This window comes from Takifugu flavidus, chromosome 14, assembly GCF_003711565.1.
Source record: "Takifugu flavidus isolate HTHZ2018 chromosome 14, ASM371156v2, whole genome shotgun sequence".
NCBI lineage: Eukaryota > Metazoa > Chordata > Actinopteri > Tetraodontiformes > Tetraodontidae > Takifugu > Takifugu flavidus.
In genome coordinates this window covers 14,672,586-14,688,465 of record NC_079533.1, presented here as the reverse complement: position 1 = coordinate 14,688,465, position 15,880 = coordinate 14,672,586, and the positions used below count along the sequence as shown (strand labels likewise).

Below are 15,880 nucleotides of genomic sequence, written 5' to 3'. Positions count from 1 at the left end.
ATCTTGCAAACAAAACACAAACAGAGGCTGGAATATAATTATTTCAACACCACAATCGACTATGCACAAAAAGGGAGGGTTTGGTAAACTGTTTCAGCACAACGGACAGAGACCCAAAGCCTTAAGGGTCCAGATCCGGCATTTCAGGACCATGGACAGAGACTAGACGGGTTGTAGGTCGCTGTTTCAGGACCATGGACAGAGTCCTAAAGACACAGGCGTTTCAGGACCATGGACAGCAACAAGATGGGTCGTAGGTCGCTGTTTCAGGACCATGGACAGAGCCCCAAAGACTCAGGCGTTTCAGGCCCACGGACAGAGACCGTGATAGACGTAAAATAAGGTGAAAATAAGGAATTGAAGAGATATGGTAAATATGTGTTGAACAACAGCCTGGTGACCTGCCCCAACAATGTTTGACTGTGGAAAAACCCTGTTTGCCAGGTGTGATCTCACACCACCTTACATTGTCATGGGTCTCTTCACTACTTGGCGTGGTCTCTGAAGATCACGTGTGAAATAAATTTCCATATCTAATGCTGAATGTGTATTTATTTGCACTAACCTTCCTCTGCACCCATGAGCGCTGCATTTTTGGTGTCGTCCGCCACACAACTGCTAAACCCCACCTCGAAAGAGGACTGTTATTGGATTCACCCAGTGGATCATCCTGGGATTTAACGTCTCAAACTTGGGCACCATTACACCCACAGGAACTCTAATGGGATTGATTGTCAGACTCTGACTGTTATCTAACGGTCAAATCACCTCTGAGTACAAATGTGGACACTGCTCTGAATTTTCCTTTGTTCAACATGGTGTCACTGGCTTCACCTCTGCACTGGTGAGAATCCCCACCTACCTTATTCTGAATATCTCATGTCTTGAGAGCCGGGGGAGGTTTCAGGGTATTGAAGCAATTCTGAATATTCTTTGTCTTTAATGCTCAGCAGGCGCCGCCATTGTTTTAAATAATCATAACAGCTATTGTATAATGGTACAGTTTGCTCCTGATGCTCAAAGCACAAAAAAAACACCATTTTTTTTATCATTCTCCATCCATCTCCACGGCTCCCGTTTTGATGATCTTTTCTCTCTTTGTGGTAATTTCGGGCTCCCAAATCTGGGAAAATGGAGACATGAAAGATGGAGCTGCTGCAGGAGTTGACACAACCTTCGATCAAAAATGAAAACACCTTCAGGAGGAAAGGATGGGAGGGCCACACGTTTCCTTCCCTGGGAATCAGCAACTACACTTGTCTCTTCTTGTTTTTTCCAGGCAGTAATGAGATGGGGTAACATCTGAGGAGGACGAGGAAGGCGTTTAATTGTGCGCTTTATGGCAGAGGCTAAATTGGATGCAGTGTTCTGCAGTGTTAGTAGAAATACGTCCTGTCAGGGAAGCAAAGTAAAACGAAGCCTGGATTTGCATTTCCATTTTGATTTCCTTTGATTTTCCACAGCTTGGGTCGGTTCTCCTCATGGCTCAGGATAATTTCATGCATCCCCATCCTGCTCAACACCAATGCTTATTGGAGCTGCTTGGATTCCGCCACACACCTCCAGCTGTAGGCCACATACCGTCATGAATATTTTGAGGAATCTTTTGTCAGTTTTGTCCTCCTTTAGGTCAGGCTGGACAATAACGTTATAAATGTTTATTCAGGAAATGTAGCTGGTGGATTTAAATCCATTTTCTGTCCTCGATGTCTGTGTTTGGGTTAGCATGAGGAGCATGAGGAGCATGAGGAGCATGAGGAGCATGAGGAGCATGAGGAGCTTCTTTGCTTCCGACGTTGTTCAGAACAGTAAATTGAGGCTCATCAGGTCCAACTTCATTATCTGGTTTCTCTAAATGGCTCATTGACTTGCAAAACATTTCTATCACATTCTGAAGAAACTTCAGTGGGAAACAACAATCTTCTGCCAACGTGAGGACTTGGACTTGGGCGTCAACCCAAACACCTGATCGTCCAAAAGAGGGGACAAACTCTGGCACATATAGAGCCAAAAGAAACAGAACGGGATCAAGCTGGGGCACCGACCTGCTCTCAGAATTCAGCCACTTTAACTGGTTTCACGCTTCAGGTGTTTTCATCAACGTCTCCAATTCAGAGCCGAAGACAAGGGACACATTTGGGTCGACCGTGTCATAAAACAAGCACTGGTTTATTCCACATCACAGGGTCCTTTTGCATTCTGAAAAGAAACTAAACCAAAAGGAAAACAAAGTTTTAAAGCGAGCGGTTTCATCTGTGTGCTGACAGGATAAGTTTGGAAAGAACTTCGGAGCTGACGTCTATAATGGCTTTGCAGAAACAGATTTAGACGCCAGAGTAGCACCGCTGGAGGCATCAGTCTGGACCCGGTTTTGCGTGTGTGGTCTCAGCGTTTCGCACTCCTCATTGGCTGCATAATTCAGCCGGAGCGGGGGTGGGGTGGGGTGGGGTCGGTGGGGCTCCCAGGATGATTGAACATAATGACGTGTGAACCCATTAAGCAGCTAATCAGAAACAGCAGTGACGCTGATGATGATGAAGGCGAAGAGGGTGAGAACTTTATCACAACTTTCAGCCCCTCCCAGCCCCCCCACCGCAAAAAAAAACAAAAAAACACCGTCTTTTGAGACTAATTAAAGCAGACGCAAATGCTCGGTTTCGCTGCCTTTCTGGGTTTTTACAGAGCAGATGTAAACCGAGCAGCGTGTTTATGAACAATGCCGCAGCGGCTCAGGAATAACGCTTGTTTAGGGCCCCCACCAAATCTCCTTTATTATACGCTCGTGAAAAAGTCGCTGATGCAAAGCGATGAGGCCCGTTAACGAGCTCATCAATTTCCAGTTTCCTTTTAAAGGAATAGAACAGCGCCCCCAGCAGGCGGCAGGAGCGCCTCAGAAAGGGGTGGAGAGACGCCCGGTTGTGGAGGTCCCAACCGGGACGCTGCTGATTTCCTGCTGATCTGAGGTGATTTCAGGGGCGTGGTCATTATCAACCATTTTGTTGTCGGCTCCTCCTTCTTGTAAACCAGTGACTTCACTCAGATCTTTTTATATGGAAATTACGTTCATGTTTAATTTCCTCTGCCGCTTTCTGTGTCACACAAACACAACATATGCATTTCCCCTATAGCGCCGGTTTTCTGCTTCTAAGAACCCTTTAAAGCTCCAGCGCCTGCAACACTGATACACACATGAATTATTTACATGGGCATTAGCTCATGTAGCCAAAGACCCACACTTTCTGTCTTCATCAGATCCAACCAAGTTTAAACAAACCTTTCGCTGTTTGACAGGCGGGTGAGTGGTTGTCATGACGATCAACACTTATAACCTGTGGCTCAGATTCCTTTGAGAATTAACGCAACTTTTCCTACATAAAAGATTTAGCAGCGCAACAAAAGAACAAACAAAACCACCTGGAGAAGAATATTCAACGGATCCTTTAAACACAAGCCGACATTATTGATTCCATCAGCGTTTTTAAAGGAGAAAAGATTTGTTTTGTACTTTAGCCTTTGAAAATGCTGAATCATAATCCTCTGAATAATCTCTGACCAGTGTGGAGCAGAGAAAAGGCTGCCTGATTAAAAAAAACATCAGGTTTTCGTTGTAATTGCTTTGACTTTATATATGACTTCATATATCATGTGGTGATGAGAAGGATTATAAGAACTCCTTTTTTAACTTATTTTACATTTGATTATTATAATATCCTATAAATATCCTATAATAATTTTAAGTTACAGCTTTGCTCCAACAGAAAAGTATTAAAAGAAGCCTAAAATAGAAACGTGTGGGATCCCGGAGACTGCGGGGGGAAAAAAACCCAATAAACTACCCATCTGTGATATATTTAATGGATCTTTTAATTGAACCTGGCAGATCACAGATCTATTGTTCATCCTCAGACACACATTTTAAATGTAAATGATAAAGATCGTTGGCCTTTCAAAAGCTCCTGAAGAAGCTGCTCATCCATCTTTTTGTGTATTTTATTCTTATATTTCTTAATGGAGTCCCATCTTTATGTTTACCAACATCATCTTCAAGACTCTTAATCTGTTCCGTATGGACTTCATTTAGACTGATGGAGGAGAAAAGAAGCCCCCCCTTCCCCCCTTCACTTTGCAACTAAGCAGCTTATTTTGCAGTTCCTGTTAAAGGTCACCAGTAATGATCCCCCTCGGTGCCGCCAGAGTGTGTCCTGTCAATTCCTCCGTGTCCGATCCATAATGGATAATCAGCAGCTGGCTGTTAATATTGACGCCGTCTCACCAGACCGGAGTCTATAAACTCACAACAAAAGAAGAGTTTCCATATTTATGCACTCCAGATTCTTTTTCTTTAATCATTTTACATTAACGGACTCTTTTTTGCTGCTGTCGTACTTGCTTAGTTGTTCCCAGAGGTGCTCTCTTCTGTCCTGGCTTTCTCAAATGTGTCTTGATTTCTTTCCAGAGTGACATTGAACCTTCCTGAGGAACCTCTTGAGGAACCTCCCCTCTGCCTTGAGCTGTGATTGCGTGTTTGAATTGTGGCTCATCTGAATTCTGCAGCACAGGCGAACTTTGGAAGTGACACCTCAGAAAATGACCTGGTGCCTCCACCGGGGGAGCTGTTCTCTCCAACCCCGGTGAGAGCGACCCGCCAAAATGTCAGAACATGAAACGCTCCATATGATCCGGGAATGTAAATGTGTCACAGTGACAGACAAAAAGGGCCGAAGCATGATCTAAACGCAGAGTTCTGAGGACTCTATCAATGCCCGACTACAAAGGGGTCCATTTGCTGCAAGAGTGCGTGTGTGTGTGTGTGTGTGTGTGTGGTGTGTGTGTGTATAAGAGTAAGAGCTTTCAAACATCAGTATGTTTTGCTGCATGAACGTGTGCGTCTTTAAATATTCTAATCAATGTTTACGACCCCTGGCAGGAGGATGTCTGTTAGCGTGCCAGCATCACTGCAGCTGGGAGTCACACACACACACGTGCACACACACACACACACACACACACACACACGCACACTTCTCTGCCCTCAGCTGCAGTCAGACCTCTCAGAGTTCTTTATCCTCTAAATAGCCACATTCTCTCTACCTTTTATCCTTCTTTATCCTGCCTTCCCTCCTTTGTCCGTTTGTTTGTTTGTTTGTTTGTTTGTTTGTTTCTTTCTTTCTTTCTTTCTTTCTTTCTTTCTTTCTTCTTCTTTCTTTCTTTCTTCTTTCTTTCTTTTTCTTTCTTCTTTCTTTCTTTCTTTCTTCTTTCTTTCTTTCCTAATTATCTGCATGTGTCTCTCTTGCCTTCCGTTTCCAATGAGGATCCCCTCCTCTTCTGCTGCAAGTAAAACTCCACCTACTCAGCTCCGTTAATGTAGTCGCTGAGTGTGAGCTGCTCGTTCTCTCTCTCTCTCCCCGTGTTGCTCACTTTCACTCTATTGGGCATCCTCCTCCTCCTCCTCTCCTCCTCCTCCTCCTCTCCTCCTCCTCCTCCTCCTCCTCCTCCTCCTCCTTCTCCTCCTCTATAAGCATTCCTCTCTCCTCTTACTTCACTCTGCTTCCCCACTTGTGTGCGCAGACTCGTGCCTGTTCTCTCTTCTCTTTTCTCTTCTATTTCACAAACGCACACGTTCAGATTTACACACATGCATACTCTCTCTCTCCATCTCCCCCTCTCTCTCTCCCTCTCTCGTTCTCTCTCTCTCTCTCTCTCAGAGTCAGTCCTGTGCAGACTTCAGGAGCCCCGGAGACGAGATGCTGCTGCTGCTGCTGATTTTCTTTTATAAGTGCTGATTTTCTTTTTACTCTTTATAATAAGAAGACCAACTAAGCTGGACTCTGGGTGATGTTGATGCAACAGCACGTCTCCCCGCTGTGCTGAGTTGATCTGCCAGAATCAGCCCATTTCTAGGGGATTTGAATGACAGAGTGTTTGTGCTGCACCGGCCGTGCGCTGGATATTCTTCTCCTTCCCCTCTCCATCTCTCTCCTGAAGGATGCTCAGTTCTTTCCGCCAGCAGGAATATCACTCGTACGACCGCCAACACTCTCGCCGCTGCTGCCCGCCTGTCTGTCCTGACCAGATCGCAGTCTAACACCGTCCCCTAAGGGGAAGGATGTCCGAGGCACCCACGGTGCGCATGGAAATGAGCCGTCTGTTGACACTTCTGCCGGACTCCAGCCTCTAAAGCAGACTTGAGATTACCCAGGAAGGCTCGGGAGTTCTCCAGAGTTCCATTCTGACGAGCCGAGGATCCCGGTGCCTGTGTAACGTGGAGCGGCAGCTGCTCATCCAGCTCCATGCTTCTCACACTTCTCCAAGACTGCAATTTTGCCACCTGACGAAAAGGTAGGAGTTATGTTTCTGTCACTTTGCTGGTGGCGTTGTTGTCTTTCGCTGCCCCCCCCCCCCCCCAACCCCCACCCCTTCCCCCCCGACAACAACGGTTCTGCACTTTGAGCAAAGCAACTCACGGTCGTGCCAGGTTCTGCCAGGTTCTGCCTCCCTGGCTCTCTGATTCTGTGGCATCCCGCAGCATTCTGGCACAGCTCCGTCCTGTTTACGATGCGTCCACCAGCGAGAGTGTCTCTCTGCCCGTGCAGCAAACAATTAGGAACAAATGGCTCTGCAGCTGAGGCACTCGAGGTGTTTAATGTTAAGTAGGTTTTATAGAACCGGAGCATCAGCCGAGTTTGTCGTGACCACTCTGCAGGCTGGGAAGCACTTAGAGATGGACTGCAGAACGAGGAGGGGGATTTATGCTCTTTTGATCCCTCTAAATTCTGTTGGAACGTGTTTGTATTTATTGTTTGTCTTGATTTTACTAGTCCCGCTTGCGTTACTCCTCATCCATGCGCTCAGTTTTCACCTCATGTGTTGATGCTCTGCTGGCCGCATTCTAAACGCAGCTCTCTGTCAGTTGGCGCCTGGCTTTTTCTCCGGGACCAAGCGGTGTTTCCGTGTGGAGGTCAGGATGCGGGGCGACTGCTGAAGATCGCCGCACCGCGAGGTGGGGATGCGGCTCCTGAACCAGCCAGATGTTCACCCACGTCGTCAGCAGCACCGTTGGGATGTTATTAGCCAGTGTTCCAAGTTATTTAGCTCTTTTATTCTTCAGAGGTGTGAGCTATGGCTTCTTTCTTTAGACCCCAAAAAGACCAAGATGGACCCTGAATCCATTCTCTTATCTTTGCTCTGAATGGTCTAATTAATCTGGCGAGTGATTTTGTTCTGCTCGTGAGTGTCTGAACATCTGAACTGAGCTTCCCAGCTCATTTACATGTGTGAATTATTCCGGCGTTTCACATTGTTAGATGAGGACAAACGGCCCCGGGACAGATTATTCATCCATCCTGTGTGTGATCTATCACCGTGATAGATCACACACAGATGCAGATAACTTGCACACTCGGAGGAAACACGTTGCCAGACACCTTCAGCGCAAAAGTCTTCCATGTCTTCCTCCTTTCAGTATCCAATATCCATTAGATCCGCTGGTTAAAGTCAAAGGTATTGGTTTCCAGAAGAGCTGATGTCACTGAGCTCTCCGAGAGCTTTTCATTTGCTCCCTGTGCTGGTTCAGAGCTGTCAGGTGTGAACTTGGACCTTCATCTCAACTTGTTCAGAGGGTTGGATGGTTGTTCCTGTCAGACCTGAAGTTCAGGAGAAATATGTCAGCTTTGCGCAATTTGGGAAGTTAATTAGCGCACTAACTTCTCTCTGGTGGCAGTTTTCTTGGCAGTGGAATGTAAATGTTAGATACTTGCTAAAATATCACAATGATGAGAAAACTCAGGCAGTAAAACAGGCAGTAAGGAACAGCCAGGTTCATTTCGCCCAAATAGAAGGATGAGTGCAAAACAGCTCAGGATGGAGGGTTCTAATATGTTTATTCACCGGTACTGGGGGAATTTCAAGCAGAATTCCTGACAAATCATCAGAATTGAGACAAGAATGAAGCAGAAAGAGACAAAGCAAACGGCTCCGACATTGACAGGATCCGACAAACTGGAGGCTTCCTCTGATGCTAGCGCCATCGATTGTCTCCCGGCAGGTTTGCTCACAGAACTGTGCCGAGCGTTACTTTAGGACGGAGAACAAAATGAGTAACCAGGTGTGTGAAAGAGGAGGACGGAAAGGTCAGGGATGATGAGGCGGGAAGCAGCGGAATAAAGACGGGGATAATAAACAGCTGCACAAATGAAAACACGCGTTCATCCTGTCGCCGAGGGTAAAAGCCGAGTCACAAACCTGCTGCTGCGGATGAAGTTCAGGTAAAAGGTGCTGCAATAAAAACAGCACAAACAAACGATGCGTCGCTGTGGCAAAGGGGGGGTTCGCTCGGGCGGACCTTAACGTTGATTTGGAGCCAGAGGACAAGCTGCGTCCTCCAGCACAGCTGAACCTTAAATAAATCATCTCATTTCATTGGTCTGAACAGGGCTTTCATTGTCCTTGTCTGACCTTGGAAAATGCTGTAATAGTGTGGGTGTGTGTGTGTGTGTGTGTGTGGTGTGTGTGTGTGTGTTGTGTGTGTGTGTGTGTGTGTGTGTGTGTGTGTGTGGTGCCCATCAGAGGTATCCAGCAGCTATATGAACACTTTAGGTCACGTCTTTCCTTCATTTCATGCCTTGAAACTTTTTGATGACGCCACTTCAGAGTTCACTCTCAGCAGCCTAAATTTCACTTGAAACGATTTCAGCGAGAGAAAGAAACGCGGCTCAGGTAGCGACGCTCAGTGATGTGATGCGCGATTCGCCCGGAGAGCATCGGCTTTGTCCTGCCGTGTTTGTCTGCAGGCGTTAACGGCCCTGAAGATTGGCCTTTTCACTCCTGTAAAAGCATCGGGGCGACCCTGGAACACTGGCAAAAAAAACACCATTACATTTGTGAAAGATTTATCTGCATTTACTCTTCGTCAGATGAGGTAGAAGCTCATCCAGTGTCGACCTCCCCTGCAGGAAACTCTGCTGTGTGTTTTACAAAAAGTTTCATGAATATGATGTGTTTGGGGGGTCAAACCAAGGTCAGATGAGCCTTAATTTACTCGCAAAAATGTTGCGCGTGTGTGTGTGTGTGTGGTGTGTGTGTGTGTTGTGTGTGTGTGTGTGTGTGTGTGACAACAGTCTCTGCCAGAATGGAAGGCTGAAAGTTTCAGAGGTCATACTTTCTTCTTTATATATATGCAAATAATCTTTGTTATGTATGGCTGACTTTATAAAAAACCTCTTTTATCATCCGTCTTTCATTATTTCCGATCATTGTTGTTGTTTTGAGTGTTTCTGACCTTTCCTTCTTGTTTGTTTTTTGTCCTTTGCTCCTACGATTCGTCACCTGCTTAAATAAACTCCTCTGTGCTTCCATTCATCTGTTTCATGTCTTTTATTTGCAGTGTGTGTCATCGTGCTGCGTTTATTTGCTGTTTTCTCTTTGTATTATTTCTGTTTCATGTATATTCGAGTCCGTACATGTTTGTTTTTGTCAGGCGTCTGAGCTGCTGCCCAATTACACGTTTTTATCCATTTTATCTTTCTTAGTGAATCTGCGTGTGTGTGTATGTGTGTGTGTGTGTGTGTGTGTGCTCCTGTGGGGTTGGGGGGCATTGGATGCTTACTTCGTTTCCACTAATTACCCAGCAACGGTCCCCACTAATTGTCAGGGCCTTCATGCATCTGATGTCTTTAAATATCCAGCAGCAGGAGGAACGGCCAGAACAAAGCAGGTCACTGCATGAGCGCACACACACGTACACACACACCATTAACAGCAGAATAATTGGAAGCACTTTTCCTCCAGCCACTTCTGCTCCATATCCACATGTGTTTGTTGCAGGATGCTAATATGTTTTTTATATCACATCAGTTTGGGTTGGTGGTGTAAACCATCATTAGCATTGTGATGCTAATGACGCAGGTGCTTGCATTGTCTAGCCTGCACATAGGTATGTAAGTATTTGTGAAACACGTTGAAGTTTAACTGCATCTGACATCAAGCAGCAGTTGTTATCCTCCTTCAGCTCCCACAGAAGAAAGTCTGTTGATTCATGCCCTCAGAAATGGGAAGAAACGTCCACAAAACATCAACATCCACGCAGAAATTCAATGCCGCTGCTGATGAATGCAGCCGCATAAGAACTCTTTTTGTTTTAATTGTTAAGTCAGAAGTAGAGGAAAAAAGTCATGTATTGAGCAGAAGATCTGTGGGTTGGAGTGTTAACAGAAGCATAACACTAAATAAAATGCTTTCTTTTATTTCCCCTGCAGCTACAATAAAACTAAACATTTAAGGTCAAACGTGGGGAAGTGAAGCAGAAAAGGAAGTTTGACATCGCTGTTTAACATTTAAAGGTGCTTGACTCTGGATCGTGGACTTTGGACCTCAGAGAGGCGGAAATGACAACCAAAAATCGTCCCCGTCTCCTGTCCCCTCTATAAATAGATGCCTCCAGCAACACTGACAGCCTGCGTTAGTCACATCACAAACTGATTTTCCATAGACTGACTCAGTTTATGTGTTTTCTTCCAGGTGAGACGAACATTTTTTTAATGGCCTGCTTATGAAGATGTGGACGGGAGGCCGTTTGCTTATATGAAAGCAAAGATGCATTAATGAGAGAGAGAGAGAGAATGAGAGAGAGAAGGATGTAGAAGTCTGCACAGACCTCAGGGTTCATGCGTCACCTTCACAAAAAAGGTTTCCAGAATCATGGTTGGAGGCTCAAAATCCAGAATCCTGTGTTTGAAACTTTCAGGCAACAGAAAACAAACTGAGATCTTCTGCAGATGGAGGTTAAACCAGGAGACCTGACATTCTGGCGCAGCCAATCAAGCCCAGATATAAAATAGCATTACGGCCTTTGCTGTACATTCACCTGTTGTCAGTAAAGGAAAGAAATCTGTTGTGCTCCCCCTAGTGTGGCTAAATCCCCTCCCCAGCCCCCAAGAAGAACGCATCTTTCCACTAACGCTGGTGAATGCTGGTGTTTCTGAATGTGCTCATCTCGTGGAGGTCAGTTTCCATCAGTGACTGAAAACAAAGAATCATCCGCAAAGAATTATTACCATCTGCTCATGACGGCTTCCATAGCAATGAAAACAACAAGTTTGTTGTTATTCTCTGTGATCAGAAGGAGGTGGGAGAAACTGACAGAGATGATTTCATGAGTAGGAGGAGCCCACCTCAGACCCGCCGCCAGTGGGTGGTCGTCATACATGCACCGGGTCATGTGCAGATCGGCCCTTTCAGCTGTTGCTCTGGGATGTGAGGACCAGGTTCCGCCGATTCGTTTCAGACCCGCAGGAAGTCGTGTGTGTCGATTCGCTGCAGCACACCTGCACCTGCATTGATAATTCATGAGCAAACCTGTTTGGAGACATTTGGCAGCTGCGGAGACGCCTTTGTCAGCATTTCATTACAATCCCGGCAGAAAAATGTGTCTCTTTGTTTTAACAATGCATGATGTCATTTCCCAAACAGGATCTTTTGTCACTGTGGCCCAGCTGTCAGCTGCACTCACTTCCCCCTCCTGGAACTCACATAATTCTTCAAATGACTCTGGAATGTGTGGTCCCGGGAAGGTGGGCTGTATTTAGCGGTTGTGGTAAAACCAAAGCGGACCCACAGTTTTGCTGATGGCTCCTGCTCGAGATCCTCTCGGATCCACGAAGGAGCTGAAGCATTTTCTGGAAATGTCATGCTGGGACTGCGTGGGTGCCGACTGTCCGCTCCAATTTATTCATGACAAAGAAGGCAGTTTCCCCAAGAGTGAAGCGGGCAGCTTCACATCTCGCTCCCTCCCTCGACCAGCGATGGAAACGACTTTTCCTTATAGTGGAGGAGCAGAAGCCAGCAGAAGGTCAATGCGAATGTATGGCAGACATGTTAACGTGACATTCTCCCTTATTATCACTAGTGAAACATGAGAACATCGCTGGCCTTTGCCCTTCGTTTCAGCATTGTTCTTGGTGGGCGGAGCCATAATCCGCATTCCGAGTCTTTAACGCTGGTGTTTTGTTGTGATCGAACTGGGATTTGCGGATTTACTCCAGTCAGGTGCTGAATCATGATGGAACCATTAGAGGAGCCACACCACAGCAAGTTCCTGGTTCCTGCCACAGAAAAAAAGCATGCTGAAGGTCTAGATCACGCCTGCACCTGTTAGCATAAACCAGGGCTCGGCAACCCGCGGCTCTGGAGCTGCATGCGGCTCTTTAGCGCCGCCCTAGTGGCTCCCTGGAGCTTTTTAAAAATATGAAAATGGCAATTGTTTTAATATAATTTCAGTAGGAAGAATAACGTGACAATCATTCTTAGTTTTCCAATGCTGTATAAATGTGTATAATAAATAAATTTCAACATCATCATCATTATAATGGAAGTTAAACTTAACATCGTGCAACTTTACATCGTGCAACAGAGTGCGGGGGAAAATAAACATTTCATCATGAATGCTCATTATGTATTTGTAGCCTATTTATCATCTGGAAAGTAGGCTAATACAGCTAATATAGACACTTACAGCATGTGTTGCCTTCATTATAAGCCCTATACAGACCTCTACTTACGAATTTAATTAGTTCCAGAAGTTGCTTCGTAACCTGAAAATTACGTAAGTAGAGACGTGTTTTCCATGTAAATGCCCTAATCCGTTCCAAGCCCCCAAAAATTCGGAGATATTTTTTTTAATAAATCATAAAAATGCATCAAAACATGTGACAAATACATGTTACAATTAGATTACCGCACAATAAATGTAGGAATTCAGTGCAAGGCTTCTCCAAGTACAAAATGAACTTTATTACAGACTAATGTTACATTAGCCGTCATTACTAGCAACGAACGTTAACACTTGTGGTAACACCGCCACATACAAACACCCACCATAAATAAAAGTGAAACGAAGGCGACGCTGGAATACACACAAACTTGTACAGATGACGTCCCTCCTAGCCAATGGGATGACAGGAAGATGCTAGGCGATAGCCAATGGCAGAGCAGCTACAAGCAAGTTTGTGTTCGCTAAACTCCGCGAGCTGCTAGTAGCAGCGGTAGCGTATTTTTGACCTTTGTATCCTGAAATTTTCTTCGTAACAAGAGGAATATTTTCCCGTTGAGACGCTTCGTAACCTGAAAAATTTGCATGTAGAGACGTTCATAAGTAGAGGTCCCACTGTATAAGGCTTTTAATTTTTTGCGGCTCCAGACAGATTTTTGTTTCTTGTTTTTTTGGTCCAATATAGCTCTTTCAACATTTTGGGTTGCCGACCCCTGGCATAAACCTTCAGGCCTCTTTTGCAGTGATGAACTATTTGCTTTCTTTTTTGATCTTCCTGTCCAGGCTCCAGATGAGCTGTGGTGGTACTAAAACTACCGGAGACCCTGAACCATCTCTGCATGTCTCACTGGTGTCTGGAACAAAACCTCCTCACCTTCTCACTGTCTTCTTCAACTGTTTTATTCCGTGTCATGACGACACTGTGAAGAACTGGTGCAATGGTGAAAATGTGTGAGGATTGTATTTGGGTTGAACAGACCAACCTTTAAACTGAAACTTAAACTGAGCTCAAACTATCGACTTTTTTTGTGAGTGAAGGAAATATATCTGTAGAAGAGGAGGGATTTGATTCCACTTTTATGAGTGCGAGATTGTCTCTGGAATCCAGCGGCTCTCTGTTATTCCAAAGTGCTTCAATTAGAAGCAAACCGGACTTTTCAGGTCCTTGAAGACGTTCCACCTCTCACCTGAAGAGCTTCTTCTCTTCGTCTCTGTTATTACGTCGTGAGCAAAACCAACTGGAAATCAAATAGAGGCAAAGTGATACGAACCGCTGGCTGAACCCGCAAGAGCAGAATCAGCCTTGATAAATGTCTCTGCAGATCCATCGAACCTGACGGAGAGGTTCTTCACCCACACCGGTGTTCCCTTCAGCAGCAGCAAAGGCAGGACCAGAGTCCAGGGGGCCCTCACTCACGTCGCCTCCTTTGGTCCTGAGTTACAGTGGCCTGGTGGAGAGCACTGAGACGCTGGCGCGTGGCTAAAGGCTGTATTGATGAGTTTGTCGGGGGGTGGGGGGGGGGGGGGGGGGGGTTGTAATTCTGATGAGGTATTGATTGTTGTAAATCAACACAAACGTCACTTCTGAGGGCGCCTGGCTCCTGCTGACCGGCCGGTGTGATGTTTACGTGATTACTGACCCCTGAAACAAGGCTGAAAAATGACCACTTCGCTGACGCCTGGTAAATCTCATCATTCACTCCAAGATTTTATTGACACGCACAATTGCTGAACACTAACAAAAGGAGCTGAAAGGCGTCTTCAGATGGTTCCACATTTTGGCTCTGTTTTCTTTTCTACTGGGTTTAGAGCTTTAAAGCGAAGCGGACTCTGTTTTCAGAAGAGTATTTGAGCAATCAGCATACCACAAGTGTTCAGCTCGGTGAGTGAGGGATGATTATTGTTTCAGAAAGAGACAGTGAAGGAAGAGCGAGAACGCCGCAAGAACAAGAGGGTGGGGTGACTTCAGAAAGCTCAATGAAACTGCGACAATTTATAGAATGAGGAGGAAATAAAGGAGGCGACGAGACGTAACGGCGGAGGATGAAAAGAAAGTGGGGAGATTAGAGGGGAGGGCTGCGGCTAAATGAAAGGCGAAAAGTTACGGAGCGATAATGGAGAATGAGCAGACAATATGAAGAGAAAAGAGAGAGAATCCATTTATATTTGACCCGGAGAAACCTAAAGATCATATCATTTGTGGGCCTCGATGTTCTCGCTCTAGTTGGCCAACAGGGGACAAAAAGACTGAAAAGAAAACGTCTGAAAAGCTGCAGGAGTTTCAGCTTCTCGCTAACTCCCGATTCCACTCAGATGTCAATTTTACATGTTTGCTTCATCTGCACGCTCACACATGCATTTACCAATTAGCACGTTTGGACTTTTAATAGTCCAATTGCTTTGAGTCTCCTACAGCCGCCGTGTCAGGCTGCACACTGCTACGCTGTTTTAGCAGGTTTTTCATTTTTCTTCCCCCGTTATTGCACATGAGCAGGAAATGAAACGAGCACGTAAGGAAATCCAAAGCCATGGACACCAGATGCTGCTTCAGCCATCTCGTGCGTGTTCGCGCTGCTGCTGCTGCTGATGATGATGCGTTAGAGCCTTCAGGATGTAGCCGGGGCCCAGGTTTGAGTAGCTCTTCTCTGCTGTTTCCATCTGCAGCATATTGGTGGCGTCAGGGAGAAACTTGTCAATAAGAGAAGGATGGAAATCTATGAGGTGATATTACAGTTTTGCATCTTCCAAGAGTTGAATTGAATCCAGATATTGCAAGAATGATACAAATGAAGTAATGAAACGCTGTTTGTGTGTGTTTGAAAGCCCCTCGCTGGCTCGATATTGAAAAAACCTCACTGGCATTCCTGATTAAATTTGATATTGTGCAAATAATGCAGCACTGTCATTTTTGTAAGGTTTGTTTTCTTTTCAATCCATATTCAGTGAAGTAGCTCATCCAAAACCGCCATTTCTGTATGTGTGAAGTGAAGTGAATCGGCAGCGGTTTGTGTGCCTGTTTATCTGCGCAGTAACACTCGTCTGTGCTGTTTACACCAAAGAGGAAATAAATTCCGGCTTAAGAAATCTCCCCCAGCTGCAGAGAAAATTAAAAGGAGGCCAGATGTAAAATTAATTCATTATTTGATTTCCATCTCCTGACATCGGCCTCTGAATACGCACGCTGTAGCACCAGAGCCTGTATAGCTGACGGCAGGAAGTGCACAATAACACCGCGTATCACGTCAATGCAGATGTTTCCAGCTGATGCTGTTTTCTGTGCTGATCAGGCTTAGAAATGCGCTTCTATTCTTCCAGTTTAAAGCATTACGGCCATGG

General features: G+C 45.5%; 1 protein-coding gene across 1 annotated transcript in view; it reads left to right on the top strand.

The window, feature by feature from the left end:
• The first annotated feature begins 5,553 nt into the window (after positions 1-5,553).
• Positions 5,554-15,880, top strand: part of sgcd (sarcoglycan, delta (dystrophin-associated glycoprotein)) — a 113,931-nt gene continuing 103,604 nt past the window's right edge. The window contains exon 1 of the mRNA XM_057054138.1: positions 5,554-6,339. The gene's annotated coding sequence lies outside the window, so the exon portion shown is untranslated. The remainder of the gene's footprint in view (positions 6,340-15,880) is intronic.